Source organism: Microtus pennsylvanicus, chromosome 17 (assembly GCF_037038515.1).
Source record: "Microtus pennsylvanicus isolate mMicPen1 chromosome 17, mMicPen1.hap1, whole genome shotgun sequence".
Classification (NCBI taxonomy): Eukaryota; Metazoa; Chordata; class Mammalia; order Rodentia; family Cricetidae; genus Microtus; species Microtus pennsylvanicus.
This window is the reverse complement of record NC_134595.1, coordinates 13519148-13530943: the sequence shown is the minus strand read 5'-3', so window position 1 is coordinate 13530943 and position 11796 is coordinate 13519148. Positions and strand designations below refer to the sequence as shown.

General features: G+C 38.5%; 1 pseudogene; it reads left to right on the top strand.

The window, feature by feature from the left end:
- The first annotated feature begins 3871 nt into the window (after positions 1–3871).
- Positions 3872–7922, top strand: LOC142837155 (uncharacterized; annotated as a pseudogene).
- The last annotated feature ends 3874 nt before the right edge of the window (positions 7923–11796 follow it).

The window sequence follows — 11796 nt, the reverse complement described above, 5'->3', positions numbered from 1 at the left end:
CCATATAAAGTTGATTATTGTCCTCTCCAGATCTGTGAAGAATTTTGATGGGATCTTGATGGGGATTGCATTGAATCTATAAATTGCCTTTGGTAGAATTGCCATTTTTACTATGTTGATCCTCCCAATCCAAGAGCAAGAGATGTCCATCCATTTTTTGGTCTCCTCTTCAATTTCTTTCTTCAATGCCTTAAAGTTCTTGTCAAATAGATCTTTCACTTCCTTGGTTAGATTTACCCCAAGATATTTTATGCTGTTTGTGGCTATCATGAATGCAGAAGCTTCTCTGATTTCCCTCTCTGCTTCCTTATCCTTTGTGTATAAGAGGGCGACTGATTTTTTGGAGTTGATCTTGTATCCTGCCACATTACTAAAGCTGTTTATCAGCTGTAAAAGTTCTTTGGTGGAGTTTTGGGGGTCGCTTATGTACACTATCATATCATCTGCGAATAACGAAAGTTTAACTTCTTCCTTTCCAATTCGAATCCCCTTGATCCCATTATGTTGTCTTATTGCTATTGCTAGAACTTCCAGCACTATATTGAAGAGGTATGGCGAAAGTGGACAGCCTTGTCGTGTTCCTGAGTTAAGCGGGATGGCTTTGAGTTTCTCTCTGTTTAATTTGACGTTAGCTGTCGGCTTGCTGTATATAGCTTTTATTATATTTAGGTATGACCCTTGTATCCCTAATCTCTCCAAGACTTTTAACATAAATGGATATTGAATTTTGTCAAATACTTTTTTAGCATCTAATGAAATGATCATATGGTTTTTTTTCTTTCAGTTTATTTATATGCTGGATTACACTGATAGATTTTTGTATGTTGAACCAGCCCTGCATCTCAGGAATGAAGCCTACTTGATCATAATGGATAATTTTTCGGATGTGTTCTTGGATTCGGTTTGCCAGTATTTTGTTGAGGATTTTTGCATCGATATTCATGAGTGAGATCGGCCTGTAATTCTCTTTCCTGGTTGAGTCTTTGTGTGGTTTTGGTATCACAGTAACTGTAGCTTCATAAAAGGAATTTGGTAATGACCCTTCTGTTCTATATTGTGGAATACGTTGAGGAGTATAGGTATTAGGTCTTCTTGGAAGTTCTGGTAGAATTCCACATTGAAACCATCTGGCCCAGGGCTTTTTTTGGTAGGGAGGTTTTTGATTACAGCTTCTAAGTCTTCGCGACTGACAGGTCTGTTATGTTGTTCACCTGGTCCTCGTTTAATTTTGGTAAATGGTATTTATCTAAAAAAGTGTCCATTTCTTTTACATTTTCCAGTTTAGTGGCATACAGGCTTTTGTAGTAAGATCTAATGATTCTCTTAATTTCCTCTGCTGCAGAGAAGGAGGTATATTCTTTCCTATTTGGGTGGAATGTTCTATAGATGTCTGTTAAGTCCATTTGCTTCATTACCTCCATTAATTCTCTTATTTCTCTGTTAGGTTTCTCGCTGATTGACCTGTCCATTCATGAGAGAGGAGTGTTGAAGTCTCCTACTATTAGTGTGTGCGGTTTGATGGCTGCCTTGAATTTTAGCAATGTTTCTTTTATGTACGTGGGTGCTTTTATGTTAGGGGCATAGATGTTCAGGATTGAGACTTCCTCCTGATGAACTGTTCCTGTTATGAATATAAAATGCCCCTCTCCATCTCTTCTGATTGATTTAAGTTTGAAGTCAACTTTGTTAGAGATTAGTATGGCCACACCTGCTTGTTTCTTAGGTCCATTTGCTTGATAGGCCTTTTCCCAACCCTTTACTCTGAGTAGGTGCCTGTCTTTGTGGTTGAGGTGTGTTTCTTGTAAACAGCAGAATGTTGGATCCCGTTTTCTTAACCAATCTCTTAGTCTGTGCCTTTTTATAGGTGAGTTGAGTCCATTGACATTAAGTGATATTAATGACCAGTGGTTGTTAACTCCGGTCATTTTTTTTTTAGTCGTAGAGTTTGTGTGTTTCCCTTCTTTGGTTTGTGTTGATGAAGGGTCTCTAGATGTCTGAGTTATTGTGGTAATTGTTGGACTCCTTGGTTAGTTAGACCCCATAACTTGTCTTCCAGAAAGAGTAAGAGTTTGTGCTGGCAATATGGCCCAGAATGCTGGCATTTCAAAATGGCGCAGCTTTTTTATTATTGATTTTGTTTTGATTTCTACCTCTAAATCAGGAAAACCTCTCTTAAAGAGCCACAGCATGTCATCAGTAAGCAAAGCCCATCTGGGGAAATAAATGCAGCTAAGCTTCATTTTTTAGTGTCTAGAATTCCTTTCCAAGCTCTCTAAGATCTCTAAGATCCTATAGCTCTGCTACAGGCCAAAAGTATTTCCTTTATTAACCAGTGATAATCACAGCATACAGAGGGGAATCCCACAATATGAGTTTCTATAGCCTCAACCTATTTCCTGTTCTTTGTGCCTATTGTGTTGTGGTTGAAACTAAACAGTCAGTTTTTTTCTTTTGCTGTCATAACTTCCCCACCATTATGAACTCTATCACTAAATCACATAAGATTCGGTAGAATTAACTGCTGTCTAGTGCTAAGGTGGTTTGGTAGCGTACTCTTTTCAGTTTTGTTTGTTTATTTTTGAAGACAAGGTTTCTCTATGTATCCCTAGCTATCTTGAAAATAGCTCTCTATATATACCATGATGGCTCCAAACTCAGAGATCCTCTGGCTCTGACTTCCAAGTGCTGTGATTAAAGGTGGGCCAGCATTCCTGGCTTTTTTGTTTTTATATTGTTGTATGATGGTTTTGTTCCTATCAAGCATATGCTGTTGTACTGAGTTTCACCCATGTCTTTTTTTTTTCACCCATGTCTTGAATTTTAAAATTTTACAGAGTGTGTATCATTATGTTTCTCAGGATGGCATGTATTCATGACATTAATACTGCCTGTGCCTTCTTAGTCATTGGATTGCAGGTGCATATCCTTTTTCCTGCCTGTGTTTGTTTGTCTTGAATTTTTATTTTAAAAAGAGTGTTTAACCTGTATGCATGGATATGCACCATGTGAGTACCTGGTTCTTATATTGATCAAAACATGGTACTAGAAACCCTGAACTTGGAATAATGGACAGTTATGATCCCCCATGAGCCCACCTATATGCAAGACCAGGAGGACTCTGTACTGTTGAACCATCTTTCCTGCTCTGTGTTGATTATTTGTCATCAGCATATTAATTGCTATTGTTTTCATTTGTCCATTTGTAACTTTTTATACATACCGGGCCTTTTAGTAAAAGCTTATTTATGTTGCAGTTTAAATTGGGGCACTTCATGTTTCTGGTTGATGAATAAAGAGTTGAAGTAAATGCATAACGCTTTGTTGAAACTTCAGCAAAAATCTATGAGTTATTTCTATCTTTAATGTTTGTTTTATCATTTTTTATGTGAAACAGGTATTTAATATGTATTTCTAAATTTCCTAGAAGTGATGGCATGGACTAGGCTTATATTCAACTCAGATGCAGATAGAGAAATACATGCCTCTACCTTCTGAGTGCAAGGATAAGAGGCATGATTCAACGCATCCAGCTTTTTTCATCTTTTCTTTTTTGTAGTTAGGACATAACCATTCGTACAATTTCTATTATCTTAACTCTGTACTGTTGATCTGTTTACATATCTTTTATTTTTGGTTAGTAGCCATTTCTCTTGCAAGGTGAGCCATTCAAAGGATTTAGATATGACAGAGGTGAACCTCCTATTCAGTTTGCTTCTAAAGTGACTCATTGATTAAATTATGATGTCTATGTCATGGAATAAGTATGGAGAGCACCAGAATTAAATGACTATACTGTCAACGAAGTATATATTAAAAGTGTTGTCAAACTCATGCTTTCTGTTGTACACATGTATGGGATATTTTAGAATGCAGTGACCTATGATGACGTGCATATCAACTTCACTTTGGAAGAATGGGCTTTGCTGGATCCTTCCCAGAAGAATCTCTACAAAGATGTGATGGGGGAGATCTACAGGAACCTCACTAGTATAGGTAAGACTTAATTATCTTTCATGTTTCAAATAAGGAGACAACTATTCATTGGTTAGTGACATTCTTTTGTAATATTATTGAGATAAAAGAATGGGGTAAATAAATCAGGCATGGTTGTAAGGTTTGCTTCAAATGCAAACTAAACTTTTTTACAATTTTTAATATAACATACATTTTTTCTGGCACTATATTTTTAGGATACAGTTGGAAAGATCATAATATTGAAGAACATTGTCAAAGTTCTAGAAGACATGAAAGGTAATTTTCATGTATAACCTGATACAAATGTATCTCTGAAGAATTTGTAATGTATCCTATATGTTATAAAGTAAAGCAACAGTGTAAATAATAAAGTGCCTCAATGATTATTAAATACTTACAAAATCGTATACCTTGATTTCAGATAGGTGAACTGCACTTGCAAGTCATTCTTTTTTTTTTACTAAAAAATTTCCACGTCCTCCCTGTGTCCCTTTTCCCTCCCCCTCCTTTCACTCCCCTCCTCTCACTGCCCTCCTCCCACTCCCCTCCCCCTAACTCTTCAATCTGAAGAGCAGTCAGTGTTCCCTTCCCTGTGGGAATTTCAATGTCCTTCCCCCTCCATTTAGGTCTAGGAAGGTGAGCATCCAAACAGGCTAGGCTCCCACAAAATCAGTACATGCGGTAGGATCAAAACCCAGTACCATTGTCCTTGGCTTCTCAGCAGCCCTCATTGTCCATCATGTTCGGAGAGTCCGGTTTTATCTCATGCTTTTTCAGTCCCAATCCAGCTGGCCTTGGAGAGCTCCCGTTATATCAGCCCCACCATCTCAGTGGGTAGGTGCACCCTTCGTGGTCCTGACTTCCTTGCTCATGTTCTCCCTCCTTCTGCTCCTCATTTGGATCTTGGGAGCTCAGTCCAGTGCTCTAATGTGGGTCTCTATCTCTATCTCCATCCATTACCAGATGAAAGTTCTATGGTGATATAGAAGATATTCATTAGTATGGCTGTAGGATCAGGCCATTTCAGGCTTTCTCTCCTCAGCTGCCCAAGGACCAAGCTGAGGACTTCTCTCTGGACCCCTAGGAACCCCTCTAGGGTCAAGACTCTTGCCAACCCTAAAATGGCTCCCGGAATTAAGATTCCCTGCTCCGATATTCACCCTTCCTTTATCCCAACCATCCCATTCCCCCAAGCTCTCCCCATCCTCCCCTTCTAACTTTTCTATCCCATCTCCCTTTCCCCCATCCCACACCACCCCCTATTTCCCAAAAAGATGAACATGGGATGTCCTCACTCATAATTAATTTCTAGCCTTAAATAAAGGACATTGAGCCTATAATTCATAATCCCAGTGAAACTACATAAGTAGGTGAAACCAAATGAAAACATATAATTATCCCCCTGCATATTGGAAGTAGACAAGATTACTGGGCAAGTCATTCTTTTACTAAAGAAGTCAAGGAAACAATGTCTTAACCTATGTTACCATTTGATTCATAGTACAATGAGAGCTATACTGAAAAATTGCCAATCCATTTATTTCATATTATTCATATTATAAAAGATATACATGTTGAAAATGTGATAAGTATATCTGCAAAACTCTCTATTACACTAATAGTCCATAGAGAGAGTAGTTTAACCCATATACTTGTTAAGTTTAATGAGGGGGCAGTTAGAGTCGCAAATCAATGGGTAGCTGTTGTGGAGAGACCTTAATCCAGATACCACAAGTCTATGAGGACATAAAGTCAAACTGTGAAGTTAATGTGAAAACCTTATATTTGTTATTCTACCTTGAGTAGGTATATCATATGTTACTCTGGACACAAACCACGTAAGCATAGGGATCGGAAAAGGTATAACATACCTCTCTTTCTCTCCGAATAGACAGAAGAAATGTAGCCTACACCATGCTGAGTATACTTGTTGAATTTGAGTACAAGCATACAAGTAATTGATTTTCTACTCTTATTGTTAATCTATCGATAAGCTCACATTTCAGAAAAGTACCATGAGTACTAGGACTGTGTAAATACTTCTGTTTGTCCTAGTTCATTAGAAAATATAGTATCACACACAGTATTGAAATCTTTATTAATACAATAAGAGTGGGGAAGCTCTGAGTTTTTCAGTTCTCTTCAAATACATGATAATTCTCATACAGGAAAAAAAAGATTCTGTAAATGTGAACCATGTAATAAAGGCTGTTATCAGTTTTCTTTAAAGATGAAAAGCAAGCTTTAATGAAGGGGAAAAACAAGACTGTTAACATGGTGATAAAACCTTAACATATAATTCCTCTTTAAAATAGGACTAAATTGTAAAATTAATTTATACAGATAAAAAAATTAAACAATGTATTAAATGTAGTAATGCTTTCACATGTACCATTATCATTGTAGGCATGAAAGAAGTCAAAGTAGAGAGAAAACTTCTGGATATACTGAATGTGTTAAAGCCTTCACATGTGACAGTCATCTTCACAGGCATGAGAAAACACATACTAGATTGAAACCCTATGAAGAAAATGAGTGTGGTAAAGCCTTTTCACAACACAATCCACTTCAAATGCATAAAAGAACATACACTGGAGAGAAACGACATGAATGTAATCAGTGTGGTAGAGCATTTGCTCATCACACTCATTTAAAAATTCATGAAAGAAGCCATACTGGAAAGAAACCCTATGAATGTAATCATTGTGGTAAAGCCTTTGCTCATCACACTCATCTAAAAATTCATGAAAGAACCCATACTGGAGAGAAACCCTATGAATGTAATCACTGTGCTAAAGCCTTTGCTCGTCACAGTAATCTCCTAACTCATAAAAGAAGCCATACTGGAAAGAAACCATATGAATGTAATCAGTGTGGTAAAGCCTTTGCAAAACACAGTCGTCTACAAGTTCATGAAAGAACACATACTGGAGAGAAACCCTATGAATGCAATCACTGTGGTAAAGCCTTTGCATGCCACAGTTATCTACAAGTTCATGAAAGAACCCATACTGGACAGAAACCCTATGAATGTAATCACTGTGGTAAAGCCTTTGCACAATATAGTCATCTACAAATGCATGAAAGAAGCCATACTGGAGAGAAACCCTATGAATGCAATCAGTGTGGTAAAGCCTTTGCACGCCACAGTTATCTACAAAGTCATGAAAGGAGCCATACTGGAGAGAAACCCTATGAATGTAATCAGTGTGGTAAAGCCTTTGCACGCCACAGTTATCTACAAATTCATGAAAGAACCCATACTGGAGAGAAACCCTATGAATGTAATCACTGTGGTAAAGCCTTTGCATGCCACAGTTATCTACAAAGTCATGAAAGGAGCCATACTGGAGAGAAACCCTATGAATGTAATCACTGTGGTAAAGCCTTTGCACGTCACAGTAATCTACGAAGACATAAAAGAAGCCATACTGGAGAGTAACCATATAAATGTAATCACTGTGGTAAAGCCTTTGCATGCCACAGATCATCAAAGGCATAAATGAAGCCATACTGGAGTGAAGCCCTATGAATGTAACCAGAGTGGTAGAGCCTTTGCTCATCACAGTAGTCCCCAAAGACATAAAAAAAAACCCATACTGGAGAGAAACCCTTTGAATGTAATCAGTGTTGAATGTAATCAGCCTTTACATGTCAAGGTAGTCTCCGAAAACATAAAAGAAAGCCATACCATAGAGAAACATTATGACTGTAATTAGTGTGTTAATTCTTTGTTTATCACAGTCATCTTCAAAGACATGAACTAACACTTTCTGGAGAGAAACCCTATGAATGTAATGAGTGTGGTAAAGCCTTTTCACTTCACAGTACTCTAAATGCATGAAAGATCACACACTGGACATAAACTCTATGAATGTAATCAGTGTGGTAAAGCATTTGCATGTATCAATAATCTAAATCATAAGAAAATTCATATTGCAGAATAATCCTATAAATTTTCAGTGTGATCAAATTATGTACTTTATATAAGAGCAAAACTTTTTGTATGCAACAATCTGTTAAAATCTTTGTATATTATAGTAGATATTGAGTACCTGGAAAAGATACTGAGGACTTCTTATTATAAAGTATTTGGTAAGATCTTTAGCCAAAACTCTTATAATCAGCTACACAGTGATTTGGGATTCCCCTCTGTATTCTGTGAATGTATTTTGTTAACATTGTTTAATAAAGAAGCTGCTTTGTGTCTGTTATGGTTTTGGTCCCTTTAAGAGACAAGCCACACCCACTCCCCTCCCCATCTGCTGATGCAGGCTGATTTTCAGCTTCATGCCTGAGCTTGTTCTCTTTTCCATCTTGCTCTTGGAGAGGCAGCTTCGCTTCTGCCTCTCTTCCCACTTCTCTGCTTCCCCCCTTCTCTCTCTCTCTCTCTATCTCTTTCTGCCTCTCTCCCTCTCTCTCTGTCCCCCCTTCACCCTTCCTCCTCCATAACCTCCTGAATAAACATTCTACCTCACCCTGCATGTCTTGTCTATCCATGTTTCTGTCTTCTGCCTGCCCGCCTGCCATGTGTCTCTCTGCCTGGGGCCCACTGCCTGCTGCCATATGGCCAGCCACCACTGCTCTGAGACCAGCAACTGTCTCTGCCTGGGACTGGCTGCTCCAGGGCCCACTGCCTTCCACCACCTCGGGACCAGCAGCCATTTCTGCCTGGGACTGGCTGCTCCCAGAGCCAGCTGCCTGCCACCACATGGCCCGCTACCACCATTTGGGACCTATAGCATTTCTGCTGCCTACTGCCGTGGGGATCTGGCAGCATTTTTTAAAAAAAAAAAACAACAGTGTCTATGGCAGGGCAGAATAGAGCAAGACAGAAATTCCACACAGAGACAGAGGAGAAAAGAAAGTGTAGTCAGACTCCATGTATCTGCTGAAGAAAGCAATACCCTGGAAACTTCCTGGAAAATCACAAGTCTTGTGGTAAAATACAAAATAATAGGAACGGGTTAATTAAATATGTCAGAGTTAGTTAATAAGAATCCTGAGCTAGCTGGGCCGTGGTGGTGTACACCTTTAATCCTTGCACTTGGGAGGCAGAGGCAGGTGGATATCTGTGAGTTCGAGTCCAGCCTGGTCTACAAGTGGTAGTTCTAGTACCAGCTCCAAAGCCACAGAGAAACCCTGTCTCAAAAAACCAAAAAAAAAAAAAAAAAATTCTGAGCTAATAGGCCAAGCAGTGTTTTAATTAATAGATATTCTATGTGATTATTACAGTCTAGGGAGACAGGAATGAACAAGAATCCTCTGCCTATAACACAAGAGTATTTCTTCTATAGAAATAAATTTGCAGTGTTAACAATCTTTTCAAGCATTATGCCCTTTTTATATGGTTTTTATTTAGAAACTCATGGTAAAAATGAGTATATGAAGCTCTTTGTATAGGGTAAATGGGCCAGCCAAAGAAACACATCCTGACCCTGAAACTAGAGCCAGTGAAGTACATAATTTTGACTCTGAAACTGAATTCAAAGAAATATATCCTGACTCCAAAATCAAGACAAAGAAACATACTTTGTTCCTGAATCCAGAGCCAATGAAAGAAACACCTGACCCTGAAACCAGTCTCAAAAGATTTTTAAGGGGTAAGTAAAATAACACACTTTGACTCTGAAACAAAAGCCAAAGATACACACTCTATTCTTGATCAACTGAGCACAAAACCAGCTAATCCCTAAACTGGAGATCTACCAACCCCTGAGCATGCAATTCAGCCAATCTCTGCATTGTTCAAGATTAGAGATGAACATCGAACCAATTCCCACCCTGAGAATCTTCTCCCTGGGAAAATTCTGTCCCTATGAGTCCTATATAAGTTCTGTACCCGTTCACTTGGCATCTTTTCATTTCTGTCCTAGCAGAGGCAGCCCCTCTCCTGGATTCTTCCCTTCCAAATAAATTTCTTGAATGAGTTTTGGGTGAAGAACTTTCACTGGAGTGATAAGAAACTGTTGGATTCTAACAGAGAAGCTTTGATCACCTCTGCTGGCAAACTCTCTTAAAAAAACAGGGCAGAAGTAGCAATGCTTCACCAGAGACTGGAACATTTCAGCAAGAGTTTCCCATTAACTCCAGTGAAGCAGAGAAGTAACAATTTGGGCTGAAGCTGAGAAATTCACCTCTGTATTAGAAAACTCCCTAGTGTGGTGGAACAGAGAAGCATTGGAAACCTCTGCTAGCAAACTCCCTTAAAAGTAGAGCAGAACAGCAATAGACATCTCTGCTTTGAAGCTCTCTTAACAGAATGAAACAGGGCCCATATGTTATGCCTTTCTTGGAGAGGAGCAGTATATCCTGCATGAAGAACCTCTACCACTGGTACACAGCATTGGGTATAGCTGGACTTTATAATTGTCAGTATGTATCAGGGACCATCTTTGACAAGTATACCACTTACCAGGTTAGGGGCATGGGGAATCGAAAAATAAGTAAAGAGAATGAAGACACAGAAGAATGAAGCTGAAGCATAGATAGAGAGGGAGTTCCAGTGAATACTGTAAGTCGGCCTGCATTTAATTTTTCATATACTTTTATACCCTGATACAACAGGGGGAAGAAGACAAAAGACTGCTTTAACGTGATGCATAGGACAAATAAATCAGTTCCTTGCTTCAATACTTTGAGCCATCAAGTCCATGATTATTGAGAAAAACATTCTGTTATTCAGGCAGTGAATCCACCCTATACTAAGTACCTTAAAGGCAGTCATTCCCTAAGTCAACCTCTTAATTCAAAAGGAGAAGTATGTTTGAATTCTCTCCCTTTCCTCAAGGGGGAAATAGATTTACCTGTGTGGGCCCTCTTATAGTCCAAAACACAAGACAACCACATCTTAGGTCAGAGTGTGGAACCACACCTGGTAACAACTTTAACAACCTCAAACTCTGACCTTCAGGTGGATTTGGACCTCCACAAGGATACCTTTTCTCCTCATAGCTGTAGGTATCCAGTGCACTTTCCCTTCACAGCTGTAGGCAAGGCCTGACTCTAACAGTCAGGATACCTTTTTTCAGAGCTCTAGGTATCAGCAGACCTTGCTTCTACACCTTCAGTTATAGCCAGACTTCTCACCAGTCAGTTAGGGTTAGGAGTTAGGGTTAGGGGTGTTAGGGTTTAGGGTTAGCAGTTAGGCTTAGGCAATTGGATGTTTTTCTATGTATGTATAGTGGTCTGGACTGGCATCTGGTCTCTTAGAGTGTTAAGCACATCTGTTCAGGCCCTTCTGATTTTAGAGTCTCCTTTGAGAAGGCACATATAATTCTAGTATGTCTGCCTTCCTATGTTACTCGATTTTTTCCTTTGCATCTTTAATATTCATTTTTTTCTTTATTATTATTAGTGTCAAGGATAATTTTTTTTCTGGCCCAATCTATTTGGTGTTTTGTATGCTTCTTGTTCCTTTATCGGCTTCTCCTTTAAGTTATGGAGATTTTCTTCTAGAATTTTGTTAAAAATAATTTCTCAGCCTTTGAACTAGAATTCTTATCCTTCCTCTATCCCTATTATTCATAGGTTTTATCTTTTCATAGAGTCTGATTTCCTGGATTTTTTTCAGGAAACATTGAGGTTTAATATTTTTTTTTAAATTACCATTTCTGCTTTTGTGTCTTCAATATTTGAGATTTTTCTATCTCTTGTGTTCTGTTTGTGAAGCTTGACTCTGTACTTCTTATCTGAATTCTTTAATTTTTCATTTCTAGTATATCCTCAATTTGGGGCTTCTCTATTGATCCTATTTCCCTTTTCAGGTCTTTAACAGTATTTTATATTTCCTTTCTACTATCTCTTTGCATTTTACTGGAT